The 9393-nt window shown below is 36.2% G+C and overlaps 1 pseudogene; it reads left to right on the top strand.

Moving 5' to 3' along the window:
* The first annotated feature begins 2223 nt into the window (after positions 1-2223).
* LOC145151495 (5S ribosomal RNA) lies at positions 2224-2341 on the top strand (annotated as a pseudogene).
* The last annotated feature ends 7052 nt before the right edge of the window (positions 2342-9393 follow it).

Here is a 9393-nt window from a genome sequence, read left to right as displayed (position 1 = left end):
TATAACTTAGTATACTCGCTTACTAGTTAGCTGAGGTTAATGGAAACTCCTAAAAGCACAAAGCAAGTAGCATTCAAGCATCGAGTAATCGGAACAAGCATAACCTAAACAAGCCATCTTAATACTGACTGATCAGTACTAGAATGCAAGTCTACAAGCTCATACAATAGGCACATAAAGGCATCTCTCCTAGCATTATATCATGCAAATTATAAGCAGATACTTAGCCCTAACTAGCATGCGATTCAAAAATTCACAAATCAAATCATATCATAAAACATGTATAGGTATTTTGGGAAAACTTACTTGAGCTCGGTCGATTGCATGCACCACACCCCTTTTCTTTTATTAGAAAACCCTTTTATAAAACATTTCTTTTTGTAAAATCTACCAAACCCTTAGTTTGAGTTTAGACACACCCGGGAGTATGTCTGAATCCCTCAAACTAAGGCTCTGATACCAACTTGTAACGTCCCAAAAATTAAGAACAAAAATTTTGATTTTTATATTAATAAAACCATTATCCATAACAATATCATAAAAACATAGTGAATCATAGTATATCAAATATCATCCAAAAACATCAGAGTCATGTAAAATGCAGATTAATGTGGTGTGTACACTGCAATCATCCTGAGCTCTTCCCTTTCGAACCAGAAGTACCTGAAACATAAACTGAAAACCATAAGCACAAAGCTTAGTGAATTTCCCAAACATACCACATACCATACATATCAAACATATAATGGGCCCCGCCTGACATCGAGCCCCGCTCGGACAGATCTGGTCATCAGACCCCACCCAGTATACATACAAACACATAAACACATGCAAAAATCACAAAGATAAATAGCACACAATATAATCATCAAGCCCCGCCCGGTAAGCATATCAGAAAACATACATGCAGAGTCACGCAGACAACTAGCTTTCTAATCATAATAAACCATGGGCCAGCATTGGTGCCTTCGACCCGCTAAACACAGTGAGGAAACTCACCTCAAGCTGCCGAATCTCTCAGATAACATCTCGGTCTGCTGATCCGGAAAATCCCTGAATCTAAACTACTTGTCCAACTTCCAGGGTAAAAGACTATTTTTACCCTTTTCTTACTTAGCCCAAAAACCTAGGCCCAACCTATCTGCTCAAAAGGCCCAAATTCCTAAATGGCATCCCAAGGCGTAATATGGCCTAATTTCCTAATTGGACCCAAAAACCAACATGGTCCTAAATCCAAGAAAGCCCATAGTCTATTCATGGCCCAAAGTCAGAAGTCTAATGGCCCAACAAGGCCCAAACCCTAAAAGTCCAAAATATGGCCCAAACTCGTCGGACGTACTCAGACTTACGCTTAGCATACTTCTTCCAATGCTAGTATGCGCAGCGTACGAGCTGGGTACGCCCCACGTACTCTGCATGTAACATCCCCCTCTGGCACGTATCACAATATTGTCCGCTTTGGGCCACTCGACACGAGGACTTCCCAGGGGGTCACCCATCTCGGTACTACTCCCACCCGATCATGCTTAACTGCAGAGTTGTTATGGGATCTGCTGCCCTCATAGCTTTAAAACGTGTTGTGACAAGGAAGGTATCCACACCCCTTTATAAGGAAATGCTTCGTTCTCCTTCCAAGCCGATGTGGGATCAGGTGCAACCCACCTTCACCCCCCCCCATTATAGGTTTCGACGTCCCCGTCAAACACATCGACCCGTGCACTGTCTCTGATACCATTTGTAACATCCTCCTCTGGCACGTATCACAATATTGTCCGCTTTGGGCCACTCGACACGAGGACTTCCCAGGGGGTCACCCATCCCGGTACTACTCCCGCCCGAGCACGCGTAACTGCAGAGTTCTTATGGGATCTGCTGCCCTCACGGCTTTAAAACGCGTTGTGACAAGGAAGGTATCCACACCCCTTTATACGGAAATGTTTCGTTCTCCTTCCTAGCCGATGTGGGATCAGGTGTAACCCACCGATGATTTGAAATGTTTGAAATAAATGGTATCAATGTTTTAGCTAAATTAAAAATGAATTTTTTACCCTTGATTTTTGGGTCATTACAAATGGTATAAGAGCTGGGGCACGGGTCGATGTGTTCGACAGGGATGTCGAACCCTATAATGGGGGGTGAAGGTGGGTTGCACCTGATCCCACATCGGCTTGAAAGGAGAACGAAACATTTCCTTATAAAGGGGTGTGGATACCTTCCTTGTCACAACGCGTTTTAAAGCTGTGAGGGCATCAGATCCCATAAGAACTCTGCAGTTAAGCGCGCTCGGGCGGGAGTAGTACCGGGATGGGTGACCCCCTGGGAAGTCCTCGTGTCGAGTGGCCCAAAGTGGACAATATTATGATACGTGCCAGAGAGGAATGTTACATTGCAGACAACCAATCCAGCACATTAAGCACTTAATTTGTTAAGCCATCATGCCAAACTCTCAGATCTGATTCTAGAAGGCGACTTAACATTTAAAGTTGGCAACTTTACTCCCATGCATGTCTTAATAAGACCCCAAACTTAAAGAGAACCATAACAAGGAACCTAACACATGCATGGACCAAAATAACTCATAAAGGTTGCATTTTTATGGACAAGGGACCTCAAATGTGCTAAGATCTTACATCCATGGCTTCTAGAGTAGACCATAATCTCATATATGGCTTAAAAGACCCAAAAATGCACAAATAACACCCTAAGTTGGATCTAGCATAAAGAACCATCAAGATGAGAGCTTTTTACCTCAAATGGCTTGCTAAGATGAAGATGAATATGGATCTACAAGCTCAAGCCACTCCCAAGGAACCTCCAAGTGTTCTTCTTATTCTACTACTTCACCCAAAACACCACCACAACTCACTTTCAAGCTCAAATCTCACAAATGAAAATTAGGGTTTCGATCTTAGGGTATAGAGTGATGGAGGCTATTCAATAGAAGGTCCAAGGGTGTCTTAAGTTGTTTTAATATGGCACAAACCCTAAAAATCAGGGTTTGCCCTTGCATTACGTATACCATGCGTACTCCCACGTACGCTCCGCGTACGTGGGTGAACCCGCGATCCATCGATGAGCTAGTACGCTAAGCGTACTCATAGAGTACGCCCCGCGTACTAGCTAGGAGCTTAAATGATTGAAATTGTTACAATAAGGGTTAAAAAGGAAACATACCGAATCTCGAATGTTACAATTGTGTAGAGTTATATTTTGGCAGATGAAACATTGTCAATTGTTACAAGTTAAGTCATCATCAAATCCTAAAAAATAGCTTAGGATTAAGATACCCTCCTTATCCGAGGATGCCCAAACCAACTAATTTTAAATGTCATACAAAACAAAGAAAATAAAGAATCAGAACAAAGATGAATAGAAGACATCCACCGACTGATTGGTACTTGGATGATTCCAAAGTTTTCGATGATGAAACTCTTCCACAACTCTCTAGTTATTGTTTTGAGTAGGATCAAGGAAGCTCTGATGGATTTACAAATCTGCTTCCTTTATCCATATTTATAAACACACATGCAAACCAAGCTACACGTCAAGGAATGATAAAAAAAAAAAAAAAAGAATTAGATACAATAATGCATGATAACAATAAAGAGAATGCTTTCTCAAATGGGTGTCACACCACCGGATTTTTCTATAATTATGAATGTTGTTAATTATAACTTAAGTATGGTTTTTATTTGTTATATTATATTTTTCTTGTATTTATAATTACAGAAAAATATGGATTAAAAAACACTTGAATTATCTATGGATTAGTTAATGTAGTTTTGTCGCTAATAAAGTGTATGTCGGTAAAAGCATCCACCGGTAAGTAACCCGTCATGAAATGTTTGCAAAACTTATCTTTTGGAATCTATAACAAAAATCACAAACGTTATTCAGTCGGAAATATTTCAGTATTATTATTATTATTATTATTATTATTATTTAATAATATTTATTAATAAATATTATTAAATAATAATAATAATAATAATAATAATAATAATAATAATAATAACTGGAAAATAAAAATGATGCTAAAATAAATAAATAAATAACCATAAATATGTTTATAGTTAATTTCATGCCAAAAGTATATATAGATGGTATCCACGTCTCAAAAAATTTTACAAATTAAAATATAACCCTGAAGTAAGTAAATTTACATTCATGAAACTGAAAACATATGTTGAACAAGAACTTTATAGGAATAAAAACCAACGACACTTGTCGTCACCAAGATAGACTATAATCACGACATGTCGTCGCCTTTATAACTGGCTCGGACAAATTTGACTTCTTAACCTACAACAAGGACATGTTGTCTCAACAAGTTTGGTGGGAAAGAAAATAAAGCAAACGTCATTTCTGGAAATCTATAGCGACGACTTGTCGTCACTACATGTTAGGCGGGTCCTTAAAATGATACGGCGACGACTTATTGTTGCACAGGTAGACCTATGACGACGTCGTGATTATATCAATTAATTATTTTCTTTTTAGTTTCTTAAAAATATATGCACTAAACTTTGCTGATGACATGCGTTGCTAAAAGGGTAACCTATAGCGACGACATCTTTCACAACGACAAAAGAAAGGTCTAGATGCTACATGTCATCGCAGGCATCTATATTAACTTACGACGAGACGACCTCATGGCCCCTTATTTTTGTAGTGAAAATACTAGTAAATGATTTACAGGAAGGATTAAAATGGATATTATATATAGATAATTGATTATATGTTAAAACAACATTAGCCTATGTTTAATGATATCCCATTCTAATTAAAATATACCTGTTGTAAAGAATATGTATAAAATGTTTTAAAAACATTTGCGCTAAATAACATATTTTTATATATAAGCAATGCAATATGTTAGTCACAAAATGCATTACTTCCTTCCTTATAGGTCGGAGTACCTTTTTTTTCACCTCAAAAGGACCCCAACATTTGTGAAACGAACGTTAGACTGAAATTCATTGTTGTTGTACGTAGGAGGTCATTAGATATTCTCAAACTAAAGACACGGGATACCCCATGTTAGCAAATTTAATCTTCCATCGATTACTTGGAGTAAAAGTACTATATATGTGGCACGATACATTTATTATCCAAACTTTCATCATTTCTGAACATTAATTAATCCAGATTTTGTAATGGCCAAAAAGCTCAACCTTTTCACCCTTCTTCTCCTTATATTTCTCATCTCATTATGCTTCGAGAATATAGTTCCAAGAATTGATGCTGGTAAGACTTCGCATAATGACCCTCGTCGGGGCCGGGCCCGTGGCCGTAGCCGTAGCCGTACTCGTAGCCATGGACATGGACATGGACATGGGCATGGGCATGGGCATGGACATGGACATGGACATGGTAAACAAAGTCACCATGCAATTCATCATCCGATTCCCCAGGGTGAGGGATTTAACTTCAAAGATCGGGCAGGTGGGAAATAATGTTCACATTGCTGGATCTCGTGCTAGTTAGTATGAAAACTTCAATAGCAATACGGATTTTTTTTGAAGGGCCAATAGCAATATATATGAATGTTATTGTTTGCTTCAAGTATTTTTCGTAAGCATTAGATATATAGGTACGTTTAATGCGATTTCTTGGATCAAAGATCCTCATGCTGCTAGTATTTTGTTTTGTCATTTTGCTTGGTTCGGTTGTAAGTTCATTGCCATTGATCTTGTTGTATATAAGTTCCTAAATTCTCCCTAGATTTATTTATGATATATTTCTTTTCATTGTTTCAAATACTAAGGAGGTGTTTGTCAAAAAAATAATAATAAATAAAAAAATAATAAAAAAATTTATTACTTATTAACTTATAGTTTATTAGCTTATTATATAAGCTAATAAGTTAGAAGGAGTTAAGTTATAAAAAAATGACTTATTAGCGGTTTATCACTGCAATAAGCTATTTTTATCTAAATATTTTTTAGGGCTATTTTCACCCAAATATTTTTTTAGTTTATAGTGGTGTGAAATCGCTAATAAACTAAACAAACACTCTCTAAAATAAATAGTTAAGTTTAAATGCAAATGTTGTAGTAAAATAACCTCCCTTTGTAATAACCTACACATGTTTGAAATGGAAACACAAACCAAAAGCTTTCATAATTCATTTATTTGTCGATTGTAAAGAAATCTTCTCTAATAAATGAAAGTTTTTTTACCACATGTCAATCTTTAATGAGTTTTGACACTTGTCATTTTGTGATATTTTTTAAATAAATAATATTCACATGTCAATTTATGGTTTTTTTTCAATTTTTATAATTAAAAAGTCACATAATCTTATATTTATATATGTAAAGTATCAAATGTAATAAATATTATAATAAAAAAAATTTTATTTTAAAAAATACTTATTATTTGCATTTTAATATTTTATTTTTTTTAATTAACCCGTGTAATACACGAGTTTTACACCTAGTTAGTCAATATGTAAGTATGAAACACGGAAAAGGAAATCACATGTGAAACATCCTTTATAGAAAAATATATTGGCAATATGCAAATCTATTTTCATGAGCATAATGCTAAGGGGAGTGGTAACACTCCTAACATCTTCTCACGTCATATTTTGGAGTGCCATCTTATTTTTGACAATTTAACACATAATCTTAGCATTTGATATGGAGTGGTAACACTCCTAACACTTCATTTTTTTTAATTTAATTAAATTACTTTATCTAGTTTACTCAGTTCTACCTTAACGTAAATTAAATGAAAATGTAAGATATTGGTCAAAGCATAATACAAAAATAAGGCCAAAAATAAAAAAAGGCATATTAATGTTATTTGTGGTCTACTGGTCTACGCATGGCTAACTTTAAAATTTAAGGGAAATCCTCTCTAATAAATGAAAGTTTTTTTCGCCACTTGTCACACTCTCATTCAACTTGCCAAATGTTATTTTGTAGTTATTTTGAATTAATTTTTTCCTCATGTTATTTTATGAGTTTTTATATTTTATTTAGTTCCACATAATATTTTAATTTAATAGTTGCAATAAATATAGCAATAAATGGATATCAATTTCATTAATGAACTTACCTTTCAATTTCAAAATTCTCAAAATTAAAACTCATTAATTTCTTTTATTTATTTATATTTAAAAGATAAAAAACATTTACATTATACTAATTCATTATTTTTTTAGGGAAAATGACATAAATACCCTATAAAGTTTCTAGGGTTGGTTCATTCGGTCCCTAAAGGTTTTTTGTTTCTTTATGAGGGCACAAAGTAGGTGCTCACCGGTTTAAATGGTCCTCTTCACCTATGAAAACCGGTTCCTTATGCTAACTCTGCATTTGAAGCAGATGTGTCACTCATGTCATCGTTGATGTGGTCAGACTTGTATATGTGGCTGCCTAGGTGGAAGACAAAAACCTTAGGTGAGATTCAAGAACAAAAACCCACCAGATTCAAGAACAAGAACCCAGATCTCCCACCTCTGCCACCATCCATCTTCCACCAACCCGATTTGTTGACATGGGTGAATGATAGAAAATTGTGATGAACATCAATGAAACAAAATATAGAAAAAAGAAGATGTATTTGTTGTTTTGAATCTGAAATCGAAACCTAAAAAAAGTTCAAAACCAGAACTCATATGTGTTCGTTTTCTAGATCTTTATACCATGTGTTTGTCGATCTGGGCATGGTTCACCTTCCATTTTTTCTAAAACCCCTAAACCGAACCCTAGAAAATAAAATGGAACGATTTTTGTCTTAGATTTGAATCATCATCTTTGAAACCCCTTACGAATCCTCTTTCATATCTTGCATTTGGGTTCGATTCAAACATATATCTTCAAAGTTAGATGAAGTAGTTGAAAGCTTCAAAAAAACCCAGAAAAAGAAGAACTGATGACTGGATACACAAATCGAACCCATAATCCCTTGATGGATTCCACCATGAAAGCAATATAGAGAGAGGTTTATTACCCCTGGGTTGTGCCAAAATTGCATCTGACCACCCTCCAAAATTACATATCGACCACCCAGAGCAACTCTCGGTGAATCACCTCCCCTCACTCCATGGATTCACAACCCGGTCACCTCACCATCGCCACCAACGTCGCCGCCGTCGCCCACACACTTCTTCTCCTCATCCAAGATGATCCCAACAATCCCTGTTCCAAAATTGAAGCCGCTAACGAAATCCGGCGACTCATCAAGACTTCCCCAGAGGTGTTGTCGACATTTCCCTGCTGATAATATGCTAAAAACTTAAAAATCCTTTGTACATCTGTATGTACATAAAGAAAATATTAAATCTCTGCAGTTTTCTTTTGATTTCTTACAAATGGATCATTAAATTAGTTGTTGTTCTAACCTGATTTGAAGGCACCTGAGCCAAATCATTTTAATCCTTGCATCGTAATGTTAATGGATAGAAATAGCTTTTTTTAAAGTGTGTGGTTTGTATTTTGGGTTTTCATACAACTGCAATGAAATGGAATCACAATCGGAGGAGGTGGGTCAATGTGGGTGAAGGTGGGTCAAGGAAAGTGGGGTCCATAAGTGTGTGTGGCAAGCTTATGTGGCTTTTTTAAATGAAGTGGAAAAAGTGTGACCGGCTTACCCCTTCAAAACTTCAAAAAGGACGTAATCGACCCGACAAAAATAAGTTTGTTCCCTCATAAAGCCATTAAAAAAGTTAAGTGACTAAAAGGGTAAACCCTAGAAAGTTCATAGGTCGTATGTGTCATTTTCCCTTTTTTTTATTTTCTTATAAATTCAAAGTTCTCAAATATTTTGATCTTTATATTTAATTTTTTTTTAAAATTAACCCATCTAATACATGGACTAGTAAATTAATATAAAGCTAAACTAAAAGGAAAAAAAACAAGGATAAACAAGTGTGTGAGGATAAATAATGGAACTCTTTTCTCTCTATCTACTCTTCATTGTTTCCTCTCTGTACAATCATTTTCTTCCTCTTACGCACAACCACCGCCTCACGAAGGAAAATCCGTCTGCCACCGGGAAGCATCGGTTTACCTTTAATCGGCGAAACATTCCAACTCATATCTACATACAAGACGGAAAATCCAGAACCGCTTATCGACGTTCGAACCAATCACATTCGTTTCTCACTTTCTCTCTCTTCTCGCCAACACAATGACGAGTCTCCGGTGGCGAGCCCCCTAGCGAGCGCTAGAGGCGGTGTTCCAAGTTGCTTAGCGAGTTTGGATAGGGTATTTGGCGAGCCACTCCACTTAGCCTAATGAATCATAACCACAACAAACCCATTAAACCCACTCTCAAGGATTTACATCATAATATACATGAACTTTGTACACTGGTTCAAGATTTACCGCAAAAAAGATATGCACTTCAGTTATCTTCATTACCTACCCTATACACCCCAAT

The sequence above is a fragment of the Lactuca virosa genome, chromosome 1 (genome assembly GCF_052849685.1).
Source record: "Lactuca virosa cultivar CGN04683 chromosome 1, Lactuca_virosa_CGN04683_v6, whole genome shotgun sequence".
Taxonomy (NCBI): Eukaryota; Viridiplantae; Streptophyta; class Magnoliopsida; order Asterales; family Asteraceae; genus Lactuca; species Lactuca virosa.
The sequence above is the reverse complement of the archived record's forward strand: the minus strand, read 5'-3'. Positions and strand labels throughout refer to the sequence as shown.